The sequence below is a fragment of the Euprymna scolopes genome, chromosome 45, assembly GCF_053919585.1.
Source record: "Euprymna scolopes isolate OS-2025 chromosome 45, ASM5391958v1, whole genome shotgun sequence".
NCBI classification, from domain to species: domain Eukaryota; kingdom Metazoa; phylum Mollusca; class Cephalopoda; order Sepiida; family Sepiolidae; genus Euprymna; species Euprymna scolopes.
Genome location: NC_136526.1, coordinates 56,352,290 through 56,374,470, shown reverse-complemented (window position 1 = coordinate 56,374,470; position 22,181 = coordinate 56,352,290). Strand labels below are relative to the sequence as shown.

The window sequence follows — 22,181 nt, the reverse complement described above, 5'->3', positions numbered from 1 at the left end:
AGCAAGGCCAGAGGAATAGTTGTCTGAAACGCTGTGAAACAACTAAAAAAATAATAGTCCACAATAAATAAAATTAAGACTAAGATTGTATGAAAATAGTAATTACAAAATTGTATGAAAATATGAATTACAAAATGTTTGCTCTATTAGTTCACGTCAATCAATTCATAAAACCTAAGTTAGATAATAGAATGCAAATATGGCTTACATTGTGACTGCAAGGTTTTAACAGATTGCTTTTTAAACAAACATACTAAGCAACATTTAATGGTAAAAATAATTGCCATATGGCACGTTTTAAAAGCCAATATGACTCAATATTTAAAAAATTACTGATACGTTTTCTAATTGAAACATTACTCTAAGATTAATCAAAATTTTAATAATATAAAAAGAAGTCAATGTAACAATCTTTCATACACCCCTATTCATCCATTCATATCTGTTTAATAAATGTTATAATTTTTCACTTCTTAGTTAACGGCAAATATTCCACCCTCATCAAATTTACTCCTCTCACAGAATCTGAAATTACTCGGTCTTTAGTCATAAATATTCACATATTCACATGTCAACAAGAAAATTATTTGCTTTCCTAGATACAATAATTTCTAACAGAACTTACTTAGAAACTTAAATTTCTTTAACATTCGAACTCTAGAGAATTAACATTGGTTATTATCAATAATCCTTGATAAAATCTTTTGTGAAAACTGAATTTAATTAAGAATAAAAACAAAAGGTAGATAATTCATGCGGTTTTAAGACTAGCTGAAGAAGAAATAGGAATTAGTAATTTACCTTCATTAACTGACACAAAAGAAATGTATTTGTAAAGAATTTGACAAACTAGTTTTCCACCAAATCACCAAAGGTAAGCAACGATGAGCCTGGCCAGTACCAGATGGGTGACCATTTGAGACATGCAGGTGTTGCATGTGCTCTCTGCTTATCTCGGCATTGTTTCCAGTTGTCCTGGACTTCTGCTTGCCACTCGACTCAAGCAGTGCCGATTCAGGCGAGCTGTGGTTGGAGATTGTGCAACCCTTGCCACAGAATTACATGCACAGCTGCCCCTACAATCTTTTGGGACTTAATGGAGGCCTCAATATGCCTTTTCCATTATACCTTCCTTCACACATAGGAAACTTAATGGTGAGAATAACATGGTATTAAAAAAGACTCTAACAAGTAAATAAAAGTATACTAAACATTTAAAGGTTAAATTAATAGAATTTAGTTATGTGACATTCAAATACAGATGTTTCAAAAAGCCAAGATAACTCAGCATTACTAAAATACTGATGTGTTATCAAATAAAACGAACGCATACAATAAACAAATGTTTACCAGACTCAGGGAAATGGCTGATATTAAACAAGTTGTCCTGAAATACCTACACTAGTAAGGTGCCACACACCCATCCGGTCAAAAAGAGAAAAATAATAAAACTTAATTAGCCAATGAGAGCGGGATTTGCTAAAAATAAGATTAACAACCAAAGTGTCTGTGGAAGCTGGCAAGAAGAAATATAAACCCAGGATTTTTGTAAACGAGTAGAGAGAAGGAAACAAGAAACCAAGGACACGACGCAGGTGCAGTCAAGTAAAAAGTTGCCCCACTTTCACAAAAAAAGCTGAAACCACTCCTCTTTGTGACCGCTACTCAACTAAGAAAAAGAAACAAGGAATAAGTACTCTTTAAGAACATTATACCTTTTCTCCTCCATTTATTCCAACATCTTAATTTGTATTATTTTGAAGGTGATGACACATGAAAATTTAATTTTTTTTACCATGCACATTCAATCCATTCATTTATTATAGATGAAAATTATTCAAAACTGTAAATGTTCGTAGTTTATCTTGAGTTAAATGGGGGTTCTATTTTATGCTTTTTATGCTGTAATACAGGAAACAAGTTATAAGAGTACTAGAACTTTAGGAAGACTTATTATTACTAAAATTCCAAAGAAGAATGGTCGTTGTTAGCGATAATTTAATGGTGAACGAATGTTGTCAGGTTATAGAATGCAAATATAATTTGCTTTGCGAATTCAAAGCTTATTTTAACAGATGATCATTTAAAAAAAACATTTTCCAAACAAAATGAACAGAACTTAATCAGATGGCACATGTACATATAGTTTTGAAAACCAAAATAATTCAGTGTTAGCATGCAGAACTCGTGGAAATTCAACAATAGTTGAAAAATTTTGAAACGCATTATAAATATAAATTATAAGTAAAACTAGCGGGGGTACCTGGCGTTACCCGATTGTTTGGAGGTGTGTCCGTAAGGCGGGGGGTAAAGTAAAGAATAAGTGAAGAAACAGGGTTATCTGTTTTAATATCAAAATAAAAATAAAAATCATGTTAAACTTCTGTACAAAATCAGCAAAACCTAAAACCAAAAAAAAACAGTGAAAAAAACAAATCAGAAAAACAAAAAGCATAAATCAGGGAAAAAAATGATGGACGTGTTCTGAAAAACGAAAACCAAAAAAACACAGCGCAAAGCGAAAAGAAAAAAAAATGCCATAAATAACCCCTCGATTTGCTTTAATCCAATGGTGCGTTCCATCCAGTAGAAAATATATAACGAAAAGGAACGTTAAAATGCCATTCCATTTTTTTTTAAGCAAATACAAACCCAAACCGGTGTTTCTTCGTACTGTCCCTTGTAAACAGATCCACAATGGTGTAAGTGGTAGCGGGGGTAGGATGAATTTATTATAGAGAAAAATTTTACAACTCCATTGATTCTAACCGATTTTAGCCGTGAACTCTCACCAGAAAAAATTTAGGAATCCACGATTATCCAGGAAGTGTAGAGGTAATAGGCCTATAACACACCTCAGATAATGTGCTGTAGCTTGTGCACATTACATTTGCATGAAATGTCTTGATTTTCAATCCTATTAAGGTCAAAATCAAAGGGGAAAAATGAGTTCATTTTATATATATAGGGATAAATAAAATAATAAAACAAATAACGACGAATTAAAAACAAATTTTTAACAAATTCTTTTTTAATCTTTTAAAGCTAAAAAGAATTGATTTTAAAAATTTGCCATTTCTCAATGAAAATTCAACACACAAAACATTGTTTTTTTTTCTAAATAATTTTTTAATATAAATAATAAAGGAACAGATGTCAATTCACCTGTTTTTGAATTTGTAAAATAATCTATAAGATAATTTTTGAATTTGTAAAATAATCTATAAGATAATTTTTGAATTTGTAAAATAATCTATAAGATAATTTTTGAATTTGTAAAATAATCTATAAGATAATTTTTGAATTTGTAAAATAATCGATAAGATAATTTTTGAATTTGTAAAATAATCTATAAGATAATTTTTGAATTTGTAAAATTATCTATAAGATAATTTTTGAATATGTAAAATAATCTATAAGATAATTTTTGAATATGTAAAAACATCTATAAGATAATTTTTGAATATGTGTAATAATCTAGAGGATAATTTTTGAATTTGTAAAATTATCTATAAGATAATTTTTGAATTTGTAAAATAATCTATAAGATAATTTTTGAATATGCAAAATAATCTATAAGATAATTTTTGAATATGTAAAAACATCTATAAGATAATTTTTGAATATGTGCAATAATCTATAAGATAATTTTTGAATATGTAAAATTATCTATAAGATAATTTTTGAATATGTAAAATTATCTATAAGATAGTTTTTGAATTTGTAAAATAATCTATAAGATAATTTTTGAATATGTAAAATAATCTATAAGATAATTTTTGAATATGTAAAATAATCTATGAGATAATTTTTAAATTTGTAAAATAATCTATAAGATAATTTTTGAATATGTAAAATAATCTATAAGATAATTTTTGAATTTGTAAAATAATCTATAAGATAATTTTTGAATATGTAAAATAATCTATAAGATAATTTTTGAATTTGTAAAATAATCTATAAGATAATTTTTGAATTTGTAAAATAATCTATAAGATAATTTTTGAATTTGTAAAATAATCGATAAGATAATTTTTGAATTTGTAAAATAATCTATAAGATAATTTTTGAATTTGTAAAATTATCTATAAGATAATTTTTGAATATGTAAAATAATCTATAAGATAATTTTTGAATATGTAAAAACATCTATAAGATAATTTTTGAATATGTGCAATAATCTATAAGATAATTTTTGAATATGTAAAATTATCTATAAGATAGTTTTTGAATTTGTAAAATAATCTATAAGATAATTTTTGAATATGTAAAATAATCTATAAGATAATTTTTGAATATGTAAAATAATCTATGAGATAATTTTTGAATATGTAAAATTATCTATAAGATAATTTTTGAATATGCAAAATAATCTATAAGATAATTTTTGAATATGTAAATTAATCTATAAGATAATTTTTGAATATGTAAAATAATCTATAAGATAATTTTTGAATTTGTAAAATAATCTATAAGATAATTTTTGAATATGTAAAATAATCTATAAGATAATTTTTGAATATGTAAAATAATCTATAAGATAATTTTTGAATATGTAAAATAATCTATAAGATAATTTTTGAATATGTAAAATAATCTATAAGATAATTTTTGAATTTGTAAAATAATCTATAAGATAATTTTTTAATATATAAAATAATCTATAAGATAATTTTTTAATTTATAAAATAATCTATAAGATAAATTTTGTAATATATAAATAATCTATAAGATAATTTTTGAATATGTAAAATAATCTATAAGATAATTTTTGAATTTGTAAAATAATCTATAAGATAATTTTTGAATTTGTAAAATAATCTATAAGATAATTTTTGAATATTTAAAACAATCTATAAGATAATTTTTGAATTTGTAAAATAATCTATAAGATAATTTTTTAATATGTAAAATAATCTATAAGATAATTTTTGAATATGTAAAATAATCTATAAGATAATTTTTGAATTTGTAAAATAATCTATGAGATAATTTTTGAATATGTAAAATTATCTATAAGATAATTTTTGAATATGCAAAATAATCTATAAGATAATTTTTGAATATGTAAATTAATCTATAAGATAATTTTTGAATATGTAAAATAATCTATAAGATAATTTTTGAATTTGTAAAATAATCTATAAGATAATTTTTGAATATGTAAAATAATCTATAAGATAATTTTTGAATATGTAAAATAATCTATAAGATAATTTTTGAATATGTAAAATAATCTATAAGATAATTTTTGAATATGTAAAATAATCTATAAGATAATTTTTGAATTTGTAAAATAATCTATAAGATAATTTTTGAATATATAAAATAATCTATAAGATAATTTTTTAATTTATAAAATAATCTATAAGATAAATTTTGTAATATATAAATAATCTATAAGATAATTTTTGAATATGTAAAATAATCTATAAGATAATTTTTGAATTTGTAAAATTATCTATAAGATAATTTTTGAATTTGTAAAATTATCTATAAGATAATTTTTGAATTTGTAAAATAATCTATAAGATAATTTTTGAATTTGTAAAATAATCTATAAGATAATTTTTGAATTTGTAAAATAATCTATAAGATAATTTTTGAATTTGTAAAATAATCTATAAGATAATTTTTGAATTTGTAAAATAATCTATAAGATAATTTTTGAATTCGTAAAATTATCTATAAGAAAAAAATTACAGTCTTCTCTCAACATGACTTTTTTTAAATCATAAAATAAAATAAAATTGCTCATTTTAAACCGTAATTAACAGCCGTGTTTTTTGTTTAGTAAATTGTTGGAGAGTAAAAGGTTTTAATTATTTTTAGCTGATAAAAAGTGACTGCAAAGGGAGGTAATTCATTTCTCATTAATTTACATTTGCGATATTCATATTTTTTTGTGATTTTGATTGCTCACCTGGAATTTTATTCTAACAGCATTTCGGCTAATTTTTTACCATCTTGCTCAACTAGGCAATCTGAGCAAAATTTCAAATAAAACATTTTTTACTCCATTGCTCTTAGTCCTTCAGACACTAAGTCCTTCAGTAATTTTTAATTTTAGTCTTAGTATTGCCTCGAAAATACTGTTACAAGGATTAATAGCACATAAGTAATAATAAGTGGTAAATACAGATGTCTTGTGAACCTGTCTCTGCTTTATCATTATTTTCATCGCAAGTGCTTGACTTAATACCAATCTATAGTCCCCCTTGATAAATTTTCACAAAAACACACTTGACTACCTACAACAACTATATACGATTTCCCCAACTCTCTATCTGAATCTAAATCTAAATGCAGATTCCATAAACAAAGCTTCTTTCCTAGAACTGCCAACATATTGAATACTGTTCCCCTGACCTGCTTCCCAGTTGAATACAACATGGTAGCCTTTAAATCGAATGTAAACAAGTTCTTGTTGAGCCGTGCCCCATAAATATTATCAAAGTCTACCCAATTTACACTACTAACGATTACTACAACACCACCTTAAATTCATTAATCCTTATCCTCGAGCTGCCTTTGGGCCATAAGTGATGAATCCCAAGTAAAAAAAAAAAATAATTTAAAAAATAATAAAAAATAGAATCTATTCTTACTCTCAATTAAATCATATTTCTGAATTTATATCGAGGAACAGCACTACACAATGAAGAATGCCCTATATATGCTACACAGATAAACATGGTGACTTATACACGTGAAGAAGGTAGGAGGTTTTGCTAGATAATAGCAGAGTTAAAAGTTAAATTAGTTATTATCGATCTATCTATCTGTCTATTTATCTATCCATCCAGTGATATTGTTAAAATAGTTTATATTGGGAGTTATTTATTGTTTAGAGAATAGAATTGGTCTGGAATGTAAAAATGGGTTTTAACTGAAGATGTTTATAGAAATTAGCTAAGTTAAATATAAACAAAATAATAACTAGATCGACCTCCAGCAGTTGCATACATGAGCGGTCGCATGTTAGTGAGACGTGAGCTTTTGATTATGACGTAACGGAACTGACAGGTCAAGAAGATTAGATTGGGAGAGTTTTGAGTTTGGTCACCGAAGTGAAAAGATATGTTCCAAGTCTAGGAAGCAGAGCTGGAAAAGAACATGCAATGTAGACATGTAAACAGACTCCTGCGTGAAACCTCTGAGAATAAATTCTGAAGAAAATTCGGGTGTCTTAATCGTTATGATGTTGGTTGTTACAGGTTTCATCACAGAGCCCAGCAGTGAAGATAGAACTCGGGAGAAAGAAAAGGTATGAAGGATCTTTTTCTTCTAATATATCCACCTTTTATATTATACTAGCGGGGGCACCCGGCGTTGCCCGGGTGTTTAGAAGTGTGTGAGCTCTTAAATAAAAAAAAAAGTTTTGGTAGGTAGTTAGGATCGAACTCGAAACCCTGAGGAAAAGTTGGTAAAAAAACGTGAGACGTTAACCGCTTGGCCAGCAAGAAAGAGTAAGTGAAAGGCGTTCGAATTTATTTAAGTAAAATTGACAGGTGCCCACTTAATGAGGTCAAATAGAAGCAGTGGAGTTAAGATTTATGACGATCTAAGCAATGGCTATTCAGCAGTTAACATTTTCTGTGGGACAGTTTTTAATGAGGTGAAAACCCAACTTTGGCGAGGAAAAGCAGCTGCCCCGTTTATTAGGGGAGTGTTGTCCAAATAAAAGCAATCGTCAACTTTAACTTTTTAAAAAATTATTTTGCTCAACATACACCTCCAAACACCCGGGCAATGCTGGGCTGAAATGCTAGTTTATTATAAATGTATAATGGGAATTTTTTTTTTATCTCGTCATCAGCCATTAAGCAGTAAAAGGGTGATGGTGGGGGTCTGCACTTCTTGTCCATTGAGGCTTGCCTATGTGGTTAAGCTGTCTCCAATGATATCCTTTTGCTCCTATTTGGCATGGCAGAGAGTTTAGTAGTCAGCCAAGGGTGAAGGAGAGGGGGGGTTGGGGAAAAGGAATTTCATTTCATTAAAATCAGATTCAAATTTACAACTCAAGAAACGGGTTGGGTTTTTCAGGTGTTCGTCTGAAAAGAAATACGGTCGTTAAAATTTCGGAAAATTTCTTTAAGAGAAAGGAAAAGTCTTTTGCTGTTTCGTTGAAATTCAACAAATTTTTGTTTCACCCGAGTTGATGACAGGGCAAACAGGCCCTGCCAAAAAAGAGAAATTATTTGTTCCAGATATTTCGACCTCATGAACAGGTTGTGCTTTGTTCGACTCTGTCTTTATGAAATGCAGACGTTAAAAGCTATAACTGGAAGAAAGATAAAGCAAGCGTTTTTGGTAGTCTCCAACATTTAGAAAAGATGCTTTTTTTTTTTATACATGGGGTTCACCACTTATCAAGGCCCGAAGGCCACTCAGGGATAAGGGTTATTGCATGTACAGTAATCAATGAGATAGTATTGTAGTAATCATTAGTATTGGAGGTTTAGATAGTTTTCCTTTAGAAGAGAATTGAAACAAAAGAAATTCCTTCATCATTAAAGAACTTCAACAAATTTTATTGACAAGGATGTGAAAGTCTATAGAAGAACAAACACTAAGCGGTTTCGGTTTGAGAAAGAATTCTCTTTTCAAGTAAAAACACAATTTATAAAAAACAGTTTTAAAGTTACTTTTTAAGCTAGACATTTCAATAATTTGTACCGTCTAAAGGTATTAATTTCAAAAGAATTAAAAAAAAAGAACACTGAAATTTGGAAAAAGACTTTAAAAAATTCAATTTTTATATTTTTTGCAGGTAGCTTAATTTTTAGCTTTATATTATAGTAAGACTGGTTTCGTATTTTTAAGCCCTGCATTAAGTTGGACTGGCTTCAATCCCCCCCCCCCCCGAAGGAGAAAGTGTCAAGGGAGTATTAAATTCACAGGCAGTCCCCAGTCGCCTTCAATGTTTAGTGCATTTTTGGTAAGGAAACCAGTATCTTTGGACAGCCTGATTTGATAGCATCTGATGCCCTAACAGGTATTACCACTCTGGACTAAAGTGGACCTGGGAGCGATGGTAACTAAGGGACAACTCTACATTCCTCACGGTCCCCAAATGGAGCCTCAACACTGGATGTCTTTTAAAGTTATGCCCTGGACCAGATGACAATTATAGTATGGAACAGCATATACACTTGCACCAGATGTTGTCCCACTTTGGAAATGTCCATTATACAGCTTGTGATGTGGCCTGTAATACTAGAACTTCTAGCCTGCTTAGAGTGCTGCAAATTACGGCGTTTTTTATGCGTCATGTTTTTTTTCGTAATTGTTACTACGATTGAATTTAACTTTTGCTTCTGAACACAAAAGCAACTGTTTTTAAAAATTTTTTTTTTAATAAACTTAAACTAAATTAATTTATTTCCGGTTCTAGCTTTTCTTTGCCTCTTTGTCTTTTTGCTTTGTTTTTTTGGTGCTTTAATAGATCGATTTTTTAATATGCAAATAAATATTACATACTTAATGGTCATGCCAAAAATAGTAATATATCAAAAAATTACAAAAATGCATCAATTAGAATGTTATTTACAGTTAAAGTAATTTTTATGGAATATTGGGTAAAAGAATAATATTAAACTTAAGGGTAGAACGTGATAACATATTGTGAACATTAAATTAGCGTATCTATATACTAATTTATTGTTCATAGTATATTATCACCTTCTTTCTTCCTTTTTAATAAATAGGATCTCCCGATCGAATAATACAACATCTGGAAATCGTGACACATCTATGTACATACGTTAAAGGTACAATGATATTTATGCATAGATTCAAAAGACCATTATTAACATGCGTTTTTTTTTTGGTGAGGGTGGGTCTTAACTATACTGTAATTTTACCAAACAATTTAATAAACCAAAGATACCATAAATTTGAATATAACTTGAAAATCCTAAAATCCTATCTAAAAATAGCACGGTCCATAAACTGTACACACAACAAATTTTGATGCTTATTCAGATTGGCACTTACGTCAGCAATTAAAAGCAAATACAGAAAGTCTGTATAATGTACGTATCAGTAACGGAACGAAGATGAAACATTCCAAAACCCACATAATTTGATTAAGTAGTTTTTTTTCAAGAAAATCAAATTTTATTCTGTGTCAATGCAGAGGGAGGGAAGCAGCATCTATAAAGGAATCAAGGGCAGACAACCGACTTTCATTTCAATGTTTTTGGTTTTATTTTTCGGATAATGTTGAAAAGACCACCGAAATATGTTCGATTTAAAGCCAAACAATAATTTATTAATATAACATGTATTTTTTTTTTTTTTTACATGGGGGTCACCACTTATCAAGGCCCGAAGGCCACTCAGAGATAAGGGTTATTGCATGTACAGTAATCAATGAGATAGTATTGTAGTAATCATTAGTATTGGGGGGTTTGATAGAGTGTCTTACTTAAGGGGGCGGTTTGTCAGGAGTTTGTTTATGTTGGACTTGAAGACGTCCAAGTTGTAGTCAGGTGGGAAACAGGCAAGCGGCAGAGTTCCACTGGCGTGCAGTTCTAAGAAAGAAGCTTTGCTCATGGAATCTACATTTGGATTTAGGCACAGATAAAGAGTGGGGAAAATTATTGACAGTAGTTTCAGCCAGACAGGTGTTTCTCGTGAAAGATTGGCGAGGGGGGACGAGGGATTGGAGCTCATACGAGCACCTGCCATGAAAATAATGATAAAACAAAGACAGGAAAAATTTTTTATTTGGCATTCCGGTATATTCCCTGAGACATTTTGGTAAAGTTGCATCTTTTCACCCTGAATAAATCCTTTAAATTACCACTATTAAAGGTTTGTGGCGTTGCTGAATATGAAAATAACATTTAAAATTCCAGGAAGCAAGCAGTTTCCAAGATATGAAGAAATTGCGCATACAACAATGGCCACCACTTATAAAATAAAGAATTACATTGCTTAATATCCGGAAAACTACTTATTTGTGGAAAACGTAAATGCGATATTTTATATTATAAGTGGTGACCATTGTTGTATGTGTAAGAGTGCATTTATATTTTTATTACATGAAACCTGTGGGAAAGTATCTTTTCAGTATCGTGAAAACTAGTTAGTGACCCAAATTTTAAATGCGATATTCATTTTCAATGCACCTGAAAACCCCTAGAAAACAAGTTATTTAATGCAGGTTTTGTATTTGTCTACCAGGCCACAATTACCCATTTTATGTTAAATTATGTTCATTTTATATTGCCCCACCCACCCCAACAAAAATGATGTCCATAAAGTGTGTGCTCATTTTACGTTAAATTAATATAACTCGTGAAATGGTTCTATGAAAAAATGATGAAGTACAGGAGATGATTCAAAGGATGCACAATACTCATAAGGCATGGATATAAAATAAGAACTCCTCAGGAAAAATAAAAAAACATACACTTGTTGTAAATCATAAATTCAGAAAGTCCTAAGACCAATGATTTTCTCCACTGAAGGTTATCTTTTGATGGATATGAACAGAGTGTTTGGCTCCCAAGAAAATGATGCCTCTCTCATTTTCTCCACTGAAGGTGATCCTTTGATGGATATGAACAGAGTGTTTGGCTCCCAAGAAAATGATGCCTCTCTCATTTTCTCCACTGAAGGTGATCCTTTGATGGATATGAACAGAGTGTTTGGCTCCCAAGAAAATGATGCCTCTCTCATTTTCTCCACTGAAGGTGATCCTTTGATGGATATGAACAGAGTGTTTGGTTCCCAAGAAAATGATGCCTCTCTCATTTTCTCCACTGAAGGTGATCCTTTGATGGATATGAACAGAGTGTTTGGCTCCCAAGAAAATGATGCCTCTCTCATTTTCTCCACTGAAGGTGATCTTTTGATGGATATGAACAGAGTGTTTGGTTCCCAAGAAAATGATGCCTCTCTCTTTTTCTCCACTGAAGGTGATCTTTTGATGGATATGAACAGAGTGTTTGGTTCCCAAGAAAATGGTGCCTCTCTCATTTTCTCCACTGAAGGTGATCGTTTGATGGATATAAACACAGTGTTTGGTTCCCAAGAAAATGATGCCTCTCTCATTTTCTCCACTGAAGGTGATCCTTTGATGGATATGAACAGAGTGTTTGGCTCCCAAGAAAATGATGCCTCTCTCATTTTCTCCACTGAAGGTGATCCTTTGATGGATATGAACAGAGTGTTTGGCTCCCAAGAAAATGATGCCTCTCTCTTTTTCTCCACTGAAGGTGATCTTTTGATAGATATGAACACAGTGTTTGGTTCCCAAGAAAATGATGCCTCTCTCATTTTCTCCACTGAAGGTGATCCTTTGATGGATATGAACAGAGTGTTTGGCTCCCAAGAAAATGATGCCTCTCTCATTTTCTCCACTGAAGGTGATCCTTTGATGGATATGAACAGAGTGTTTGGCTCCCAAGAAAATGATGCCTCTCTCTTTTTCTCCACTGAAGGTGATCTTTTGATAGATATGAACACAGTGTTTGGCTCCCAAAAAAATGGTGCCTTTCTCATTTTCTCCACTGAAGGTGATCTTTTGATGGATATGAACAGAGTGTTTGGCTCCCAAGAAAATGATGCCTCTCTCATTTTCTCCACTGAAGGTGATCCTTTGATGGATATGAACACAGTGTTTGGCTCCCAAGAAAATGGTGCCTTTCTCATTTTCTCCACTGAAGGTGATCCTTTGATGGATATGAACAGAGTGTTTGGCTCCCAAGAAAATGATGCCTTTCTCATTTTCTCCACTGAAGGTGATCGTTTGATGGATATAAACACAGTGTTTGGTTCCCAAGAAAATGGTGCCTTTCTCATTTTCTCCACTGAAGGTGATCCTTTGATGGATATGAACACAGTGTTTGGCTCCCAAAAAAATGGTGCCTTTCTCATTTTCTCCACTGAAGGTGATCTTTTGATGGATATGAACAGAGTGTTTTGCTCCCAAGAAAATGAAGCCTCTCTCTTTTTCTCCACTGAAGGTGATCTTTTGATAGATATGAACACAGTGTTTGGGTCCCAAGAAAATGGTGCCTTTCTCATTTTCTCCACTGAAGGTGATCTTTTGATGGATATGAACAGAGTGTTTGGCTCCCAAGAAAATGATGCCTCTCTCATTTTCTCCACTGAAGGTGATCTTTTGATGGATATGAACACAGTGTTTGGCTCCCAAGAAAATGGTGCCTTTCTCACTTTCTCCACTGAAGGTGATCTTTTGATGGATATGAACACAGTGTTTGGCTCCCAAGAAAATGATGCCTCTCTCATTTTCTTTTGATGGATATGAACACAGTGTTTGGCTCCCAAGAAAATGGTGCCTTTCTCATTTTCTCCACTGAAGGTGATCTTTTGATGGATATGAACAGAGTGTTTGGCTCCCAAGAAAATGATGCCTCTCTCATTTTCTCCACTGAAGGTGATCTTTTGATGGATATGAACACAGTGTTTGGCTCCCAAGAAAATGATGCCTCTCTCATTTTCTTTTGATGGATATGAACACAGTGTTTGGCTCCCAAGAAAATGGTGCCTTTCTCATTTTCTCCACTGAAGGTGATCTTTTGATGGATATGAACAGAGTGTTTGGCTCCCAAGAAAATGATGCCTCTCTCATTTTCTCCACTGAAGGTGATCTTTTGATGGATATGAACACAGTGTTTGGCTCCCAAGAAAATGGTGCCTTTTTCACTTTCTCCACTGAAGGTGATCTTTTGATGGATATGAACACAGTGTTTGGCTCCCAAGAAAATGATGCCTCTCTCATTTTCTTTTGATGGATATGAACACAGTGTTTGGCTCCCAAGAAAATGGTGCCTTTCTCATTTTCTCCACTGAAGGTGATCTTTTGATGGATATGAACAGAGTGTTTGGCTCCCAAGAAAATGATGCCTCTCTCATTTTCTCCACTGAAGGTGATCTTTTGATGGATATGAACACAGTGTTTGGCTCCCAAGAAAATGATGCCTCTCTCATTTTCTTTTGATGGATATGAACACAGTGTTTGGCTCCCAAGAAAATGGTGCCTTTCTCATTTTCTCCACTGAAGGTGATCTTTTGATGGATATGAACACAGTGTTTGGCTCCCAAGAAAATGATGCCTCTCTCATTTTCTCCACTGAAGGTGATCCTTTGATGGATATGAACACAGTGTTTGGCTCCCAGGAAAATGGTGCCTTTCTCATTTTCTCCACTGAAGGTTATCCTTTGATGGATATGAACAGAGTGTTTGGGTCCCAAGAAAATGGTTTCATTCTCATTTTCTCCACTGAAGGTTATCCTTTGATGGATATGAACAGAGTGTTTGGGTCCCAAGAAAATGGTGCCTTTCTCATTTTCTCCACTGAAGGTGATCTTTTGATGGATATGAACACAGTGTTTGGCTCCCAAGAAAATGATGCCTCTCTCATTTTCTCCACTGAAGGTGATCCTTTGATGGATATGAACACAGTGTTTGGCTCCCAGGAAAATGGTGCCTCTCTCATTTTCTCCACTGAAGGTTATCCTTTGATGGATATGAACACAGTGTTTGGCTCCCAAGAAAATGATGCCTTTCTCATTTTCTTCACTGAAGGTGATCTTTTGATGGATATGAACACAGTGTTTGGCTCCCAAGAAAATGATGCCTCTCTCATTTTCTTTTGATGGATATGAACACAGTGTTTGGCTCCCAAGAAAATGGTGCCTCTCTCATTTTCTCCACTGAAGGTGATCCTTTGATGGATATGAACACAGTGTTTGGGTCCCAAGAAAATGGTGCCTTTCTCATTTTCTCCACTGAAGGTTATCCTTTGATGGATATGAACAGAGTGTTTGGGTCCCAAGAAAATGATGCCTCTCTCATTTTCTCCACTGAAGGTTATCCTTTGATGGATATGAACACAGTGTTTGGCTCCCAAGAAAATGGTGCCTTTCTCATTTTCTCCACTGAAGGTTATCCTTTGATGGATATGAACACAGTGTTTGGCTCCCAAGAAAATGATGCCTCTCTCATTTTCTTTTGATGGATATGAACACAGTGTTTGGCTCCCAAGAAAATGGTGCCTCTCTCATTTTCTCCACTGAAGGTGATCCTTTGATGGATATGAACACAGTGTTTGGGTCCCAAGAAAATGGTGCCTTTCTCATTTTCTCCACTGAAGGTTATCCTTTGATGGATATGAACAGAGTGTTTGGGTCCCAAGAAAATGATGCCTCTCTCATTTTCTCCACTGAAGGTTATCCTTTGATGGATATGAACACAGTGTTTGGCTCCCAAGAAAATGGTGCCTTTCTCATTTTCTCCACTGAAGGTTATCCTTTGATGGATATGAACACAGTGTTTGGCTCCCAAGAAAATGGTGCCTTTCTCATTTTCTCCACTGAAGGTTATCCTTTGATGGATATGAACAGAGTGTTTGGGTCCCAAGAAAATGGTGCCTTTCTCATTTTCTTCACTGAAGGTTATCCTTTGATGGATATGAACACAGTGTTTGGCTCCCAAGAAAATGGTGCCTTTCTCATTTTCTCTACTGAAGGTTATCCTTTGATGGATATGAACACAGTGTTTGGGTCCCAAGAAAATGATGCCTTTCTCATTTTCTCCACTGAAGGTTATCCTTTGATGGATATGAACAGAGTGTTTGGGTCCCAAGAAAATGATGCCTTTCTCATTTTCTCCACTGAAGGTTATCCTTTGATGGATATGAACAGAGTGTTTGGGTCCCAAGAAAATTATGCCTCTCTCATTTTCTCCACTGAAGGTTATCCTTTGATGGATATGAACACAGTGTTTGGCTCCCAAGAAAATGGTGCCTTTCTCATTTTCTCCACTGAAGGTTATCCTTTGATGGATATGAACACAGTGTTTAGCTCCCAAGAAAATGGTGCCTTTCTCATTTTCTCCACTGAAGGTTATCCTTTGATGGATATGAACAGAGTGTTTGGGTCCCAAGAAAATGATGCCTCTCTCATTTTCTCCACTGAAGGTTATCCTTTGATGGATATGAACACAGTGTTTGGGTCCCAAGAAAATGGTGCCTTTCTCATTTTCTCCACTGAAGGTTATCCTTTGATGGATATGAACAGAGTGTTTGGGTCCCAAGAAAATGGTGCCTTTCTCATTTTCTCCACTGAAGGTTATCCTTTGATGGATATGAACACAGTGTTTGGCTCCCAAGAAAATGGTGCCTTTCTCATTTTCTCCACTGAAGGTTATCCTTTGATGGATATGAACAGAGTGTTTGGGTCCCAAGAAAATGGTGCCTTTCTCATTTTCTTCACTGAAGGTGATCCTTTGATGGATATGAACACAGTGTTTGGCTCCCAAGAAAATGGTGCCTTTCTCATTTTCTCTACTGAAGGTTATCCTTTGATGGATATGAACACAGTGTTTGGGTCCCAAGAAAATGATGCCTTTCTCATTTTCTCCACTGAAGGTGATCCTTTGATGGATATGAACAGAGTGTTTGGGTCCCAAGAAAATGATGCCTTTCTCATTTTCTCCACTGAAGGTTATCCTTTGATGGATATGAACAGAGTGTTTGGGTCCCAAGAAAATGATGCCTCTCTCATTTTCTCCACTGAAGGTTATCCTTTGATGGATATGAACACAGTGTTTGGCTCCCAAGAAAATGGTGCCTTTCTCATTTTCTCCACTGAAGGTTAATCTTTGATGGATATGAACAGAGTGTTTGGGTCCCAAGAAAATGGTGCCTTTCTCATTTTCTCCACTGAAGGTTATCCTTTGATGGATATGAACAGAGTGTTTGGGTCCCAAGAAAATGGTGCCTTTCTCATTTTCTTCACTGAAGGTGATCCTTTGATGGATATGAACACAGTGTTTGGCTCCCAAGAAAATGGTGCCTTTCTCATTTTCTCTACTGAAGGTTATCCTTTGATGGATATGAACACAGTGTTTGGGTCCCAAGAAAATGATGCCTTTCTCATTTTCTCCACTGAAGGTTATCCTTTGATGGATATGAACAGAGTGTTTGGGTCCCAAGAAAATGATGCCTTTCTTATTTTCTCCACTGAAGGTGATCCTTTGATGGATATGAACAGAGTGTTTGGGTCCCAAGAAAATGATGCCTCTCTCATTTTCTCCACTGAAGGTTATCCTTTGATGGATATGAACACAGTGTTTGGGTCCCAAGAAAATGATGCCTTTCTCATTTTCTCTACTGAAGGTTATCCTTTGATGGATATGAACAGAGTGTTTGGGTCCCAAGAAAATGGTGCCTTTCTCATTTTCTCCACTGAAGTTGATCCTTTGATGGATATGAACAGAGTGTTTGGCTCCCAAGAAAATGATGCCTTTCTCATTTTCTCCACTGAAGGTTATCCTTTGATGGATATGAACAGAGTGTTTGGCTCCCAGGAAAATGGTGCCTTTCTCATTTTCTCCACTGAAGGTGATCCTTTGATGGATATGAACAGAGTGTTTGGGTCCCAAGAAAATGGTGCCTTTCTCATTTTCTCCACTGAAGGTTATCCTTTGATGGATATGAACACAGTGTTTGGGTCCCAGGAAAATGATGCCTCTCTCATTTTCTCCACTGAAGGTTATCCTTTGATGGATATGAACAGAGTGTTTGGGTCCCAAGAAAATGGTGCCTTTCTCATTTTCTCCACTGAAGGTTATCCTTTGATGGATATGAACACAGTGTTTGGCTCCCAAGAAAATGGTGCATTTCTCATTTTCTCCACTGAAGGTGATCTTTTGATGGATATGAACACAGTGTTTGGCTCCCAAGAAAATGGTGCCTTTCTCATTTTCTCCACTGAAGGTTATCCTTTGATGGATATGAACAGAGTGTTTGGGTCCCAAGAAAATTGTGCCTTTCTCATTTTCTCCACTGAAGGTGATCTTTTGATGGATATGAACACAGTGTTTGGCTCCCAAGAAAATGGTGCCTTTCTCATTTTCTCCACTGAAGGTTATCCTTTGATGGATATGAACAGAGTGTTTGGGTCCCAAGAAAATGGTGCCTTTCTCATTTTCTTCACTGAAGGTTATCCTTTGATGGATATGAACACAGTGTTTGGTTCCCAAGAAAATTGTGCCTTTCTCATTTTCTCCACTGAAGGTGATCTTTTGATGGATATGAACACAGTGTTTGGCTCCCAAGAAAATGGTGCCTTTCTCATTTTCTCCACTGAAGGTTATCCTTTGATGGATATGAACAGAGTGTTTGGGTCCCAAGAAAATGGTGCCTTTCTCATTTTCTTCACTGAAGGTTATCCTTTGATGGATATGAACACAGTGTTTGGTTCCCAAGAAAATTGTGCCTTTCTCATTTTCTCCACTGAAGGTGATCTTTTGATGGATATGAACACAGTGTTTGGGTCCCAAGAAAATGATGCCTCTCTAATTTTCTCCACTGAAGGTTATCCTTTGAGGGATATGAACAGAGTGTTTGGGTCCCAAGAAAATGGTGCCTTTCTCATTTTCTCCACTGAAGGTTATCCTTTGATGGATATGAACAGAGTGTTTGGCTCCCAAGAAAATGGTGCCTCTCTCATTTTCTCCACTGAAGGTTATCCTTTGATGGATATGAACAGAGTGTTTGGGTCCCAAGAAAATGATGCCTCTCTCATTTTCTCCACTGAAGGTGATCTTTTGATGGATATGAACACAGTGTTTGGCTCCCAAGAAAATGGTGCCTTTCTCATTTTCTCCACTGAAGGTTATCCTTTGATGGATATGAACAGAGTGTTTGGGTCCCAAGAAAATGGTGCCTCTCTCATTTTCTTCACTGAAGGTTATCCTTTGATGGATATGAACACAGTGTTTGGTTCCCAAGAAAATGGTGCCTTTCTCATTTTCTTCACTGAAGGTTATCCTTTGATGGATATGAACAGAGTGTTTGGTTCCCAAGAAAATTGTGCCTTTCTCATTTTCTCCACTGAAGGTGATCCTTTGATGGATATGAACGGAGTGTTTGGTTCCCAAGAAAATTGTGCCTTTCTCATTTTCTCCACTGAAGGTTATCCTTTGATGGATATGAACACAGTGTTTGGTTCCCAAGAAAATGGTGCCTTTCTCATTTTCTTCACTGAAGGTGATCCTTTGATGGATATGAACAGAGTGTTTGGGTCCCAAGAAAATGGTGCCTTTCTCATTTTCTTCACTGAAGGTGATCCTTTGATGGATATGAACACAGTGTTTGGTTCCCAAGAAAATGATGCCTCTCTAATTTTCTCCACTGAAGGTGATCCTTTGATGGATATGAACACAGTGTTTAGCTCCCAAGAAAATGGTGCCTTTCTCATTTTCTCCACTGAAGGTGATCCTTTGATGGATATGAACACAGTGTTTGGTTCCCAAGAAAATGGTGCCTCTCTAATTTTCTCCACTGAAGGTGGTCCTTTGATGGATATGAACAGAGTGTTTGGTTCCCAAGAAAATGGTGCCTTTCTCATTTTCTTCACTGAAGGTGATCCTTTGATGGATATGAACAGAGTGTTTGGCTCCCAAGAAAATGGTGCCTTTCTCATTTTCTTCACTGAAGGTGAGTCTTTGATGGATATGAACAGAGTGTTTGGCTCCCAAGAAAATGGTGCCTTTCTCATTTTCTTCACTGAAGGTGATCCTTTGATGGATATGAACAGAGTGTTTGGCTCCCAAGAAAATGGTGCCTCTCTAATTTTCTCCACTGAAGGTGATCCTTTGATGGATATGAACAGAGTGTTTGGGTCCCAAGAAAATGATGCCTCTCTCATTTTCTCCACTGAAGGTGATCTTTTGATGGATATGAACACAGTGTTTGGCTCCCAAGAAAATGGTGCCTTTCTCATTTTCTCCACTGAAGGTTATCCTTTGATGGATATGAACAGAGTGTTTGGGTCCCAAGAAAATGGTGCCTTTCTCATTTTCTTCACTGAAGGTTATCCTTTGATGGATATGAACACAGTGTTTGGTTCCCAAGAAAATTGTGCCTTTCTCATTTTCTCCACTGAAGGTGATCTTTTGATGGATATGAACACAGTGTTTGGGTCCCAAGAAAATGATGCCTCTCTCATTTTCTCCACTGAAGGTTATCCTTTGATGGATATGAACAGAGTGTTTGGGTCCCAAGAAAATGGTGCCTTTCTCATTTTCTCCACTGAAGGTTATCCTTTGATGGATATGAACAGAGTGTTTGGGTCCCAAGAAAATGGTGCCTTTCTCATTTTCTTCACTGAAGGTTATCCTTTGATGGATATGAACACAGTGTTTGGTTCCCAAGAAAATTGTGCCTTTCTCATTTTCTCCACTGAAGGTGATCTTTTGATGGATATGAACACAGTGTTTGGGTCCCAAGAAAATGATGCCTCTCTCATTTTCTCCACTGAAGGTTATCCTTTGATGGATATGAACAGAGTGTTTGGGTCCCAAGAAAATGGTGCCTTTCTCATTTTCTCCACTGAAGGTTATCCTTTGATGGATATGAACACAGTGTTTGGCTCCCAAGAAAATGGTGCCTTTCTCATTTTCTCCACTGAAGGTGATCTTTTGATGGATATGAACACAGTGTTTGGCTCCCAAGAAAATGGTGCCTTTCTCATTTTCTCCACTGAAGGTTATCCTTTGATGGATATGAACAGAGTGTTTGGGTCCCAAGAAAATTGTGCCTTTCTCATTTTCTCCACTGAAGGTGATCTTTTGATGGATATGAACACAGTGTTTGGCTCCCAAGAAAATGGTGCCTTTCTCATTTTCTCCACTGAAGGTTATCCTTTGATGGATATGAACAGAGTGTTTGGGTCCCAAGAAAATGGTGCCTTTCTCATTTTCTTCACTGAAGGTTATCCTTTGATGGATATGAACACAGTGTTTGGTTCCCAAGAAAATTGTGCCTTTCTCATTTTCTCCACTGAAGGTGATCTTTTGATGGATATGAACACAGTGTTTGGCTCCCAAGAAAATGGTGCCTTTCTCATTTTCTCCACTGAAGGTTATCCTTTGATGGATATGAACAGAGTGTTTGGGTCCCAAGAAAATGGTGCCTTTCTCATTTTCTTCACTGAAGGTTATCCTTTGATGGATATGAACACAGTGTTTGGTTCCCAAGAAAATTGTGCCTTTCTCATTTTCTCCACTGAAGGTGATCTTTTAATGGATATGAACACAGTGTTTGGGTCCCAAGAAAATGATGCCTCTCTCATTTTCTCCACTGAAGGTTATCCTTTGAGGGATATGAACAGAGTGTTTGGGTCCCAAGAAAATGGTGCCTTTCTCATTTTCTCCACTGAAGGTTATCCTTTGATGGATATGAACAGAGTGTTTGGCTCCCAAGAAAATGGTGCCTCTCTCATTTTCTCCACTGAAGGTTATCCTTTGATGGATATGAACAGAGTGTTTGGGTCCCAAGAAAATGATGCCTCTCTCATTTTCTCCACTGAAGGTGATCCTTTGATGGATATGAACGGAGTGTTTGGTTCCCAAGAAAATTGTGCCTTTCTCATTTTCTCCACTGAAGGTTATCCTTTGATGGATATGAACACAGTGTTTGGTTCCCAAGAAAATGGTGCCTTTCTCATTTTCTTCACTGAAGGTGATCCTTTGATGGATATGAACAGAGTGTTTGGGTCCCAAGAAAATGGTGCCTTTCTCATTTTCTTCACTGAAGGTGATCCTTTGATGGATATGAACAGAGTGTTTGGTTCCCAAGAAAATGATGCCTCTCTAATTTTCTCCACTGAAGGTGATCCTTTGATGGATATGAACAGAGTGTTTGGGTCCCAAGAAAATGGTGCCTTTCTCATTTTCTTCACTGAAGGTTATCCTTTGATGGATATGAACACAGTGTTTGGTTCCCAAGAAAATTGTGCCTTTCTCATTTTCTCCACTGAAGGTGATCTTTTGATGGATATGAACACAGTGTTTGGCTCCCAAGAAAATGGTGCCTTTCTCATTTTCTCCACTGAAGGTTATCCTTTGATGGATATGAACAGAGTGTTTGGGTCCCAAGAAAATGGTGCCTTTCTCATTTTCTTCACTGAAGGTTATCCTTTGATTGATATGAACACAGTGTTTGGTTCCCAAGAAAATTGTGCCTTTCTCATTTTCTCCACTGAAGGTGATCTTTTGATGGATATGAACACAGTGTTTGGGTCCCAAGAAAATGATGCCTCTCTCATTTTCTCCACTGAAGGTTATCCTTTGAGGGATATGAACAGAGTGTTTGGGTCCCAAGAAAATGGTGCCTTTCTCATTTTCTCCACTG

General features: G+C 34.6%; 1 protein-coding gene across 1 annotated transcript in view; it reads right to left on the bottom strand.

Annotated features, from left to right (window-relative positions):
* Window positions 1–22,181, bottom strand: part of LOC145269711 (uncharacterized) — a 56,237-nt gene that overhangs the window by 5,036 nt on the left and 29,020 nt on the right. The gene's annotated exons all lie outside the window — the stretch shown is intronic.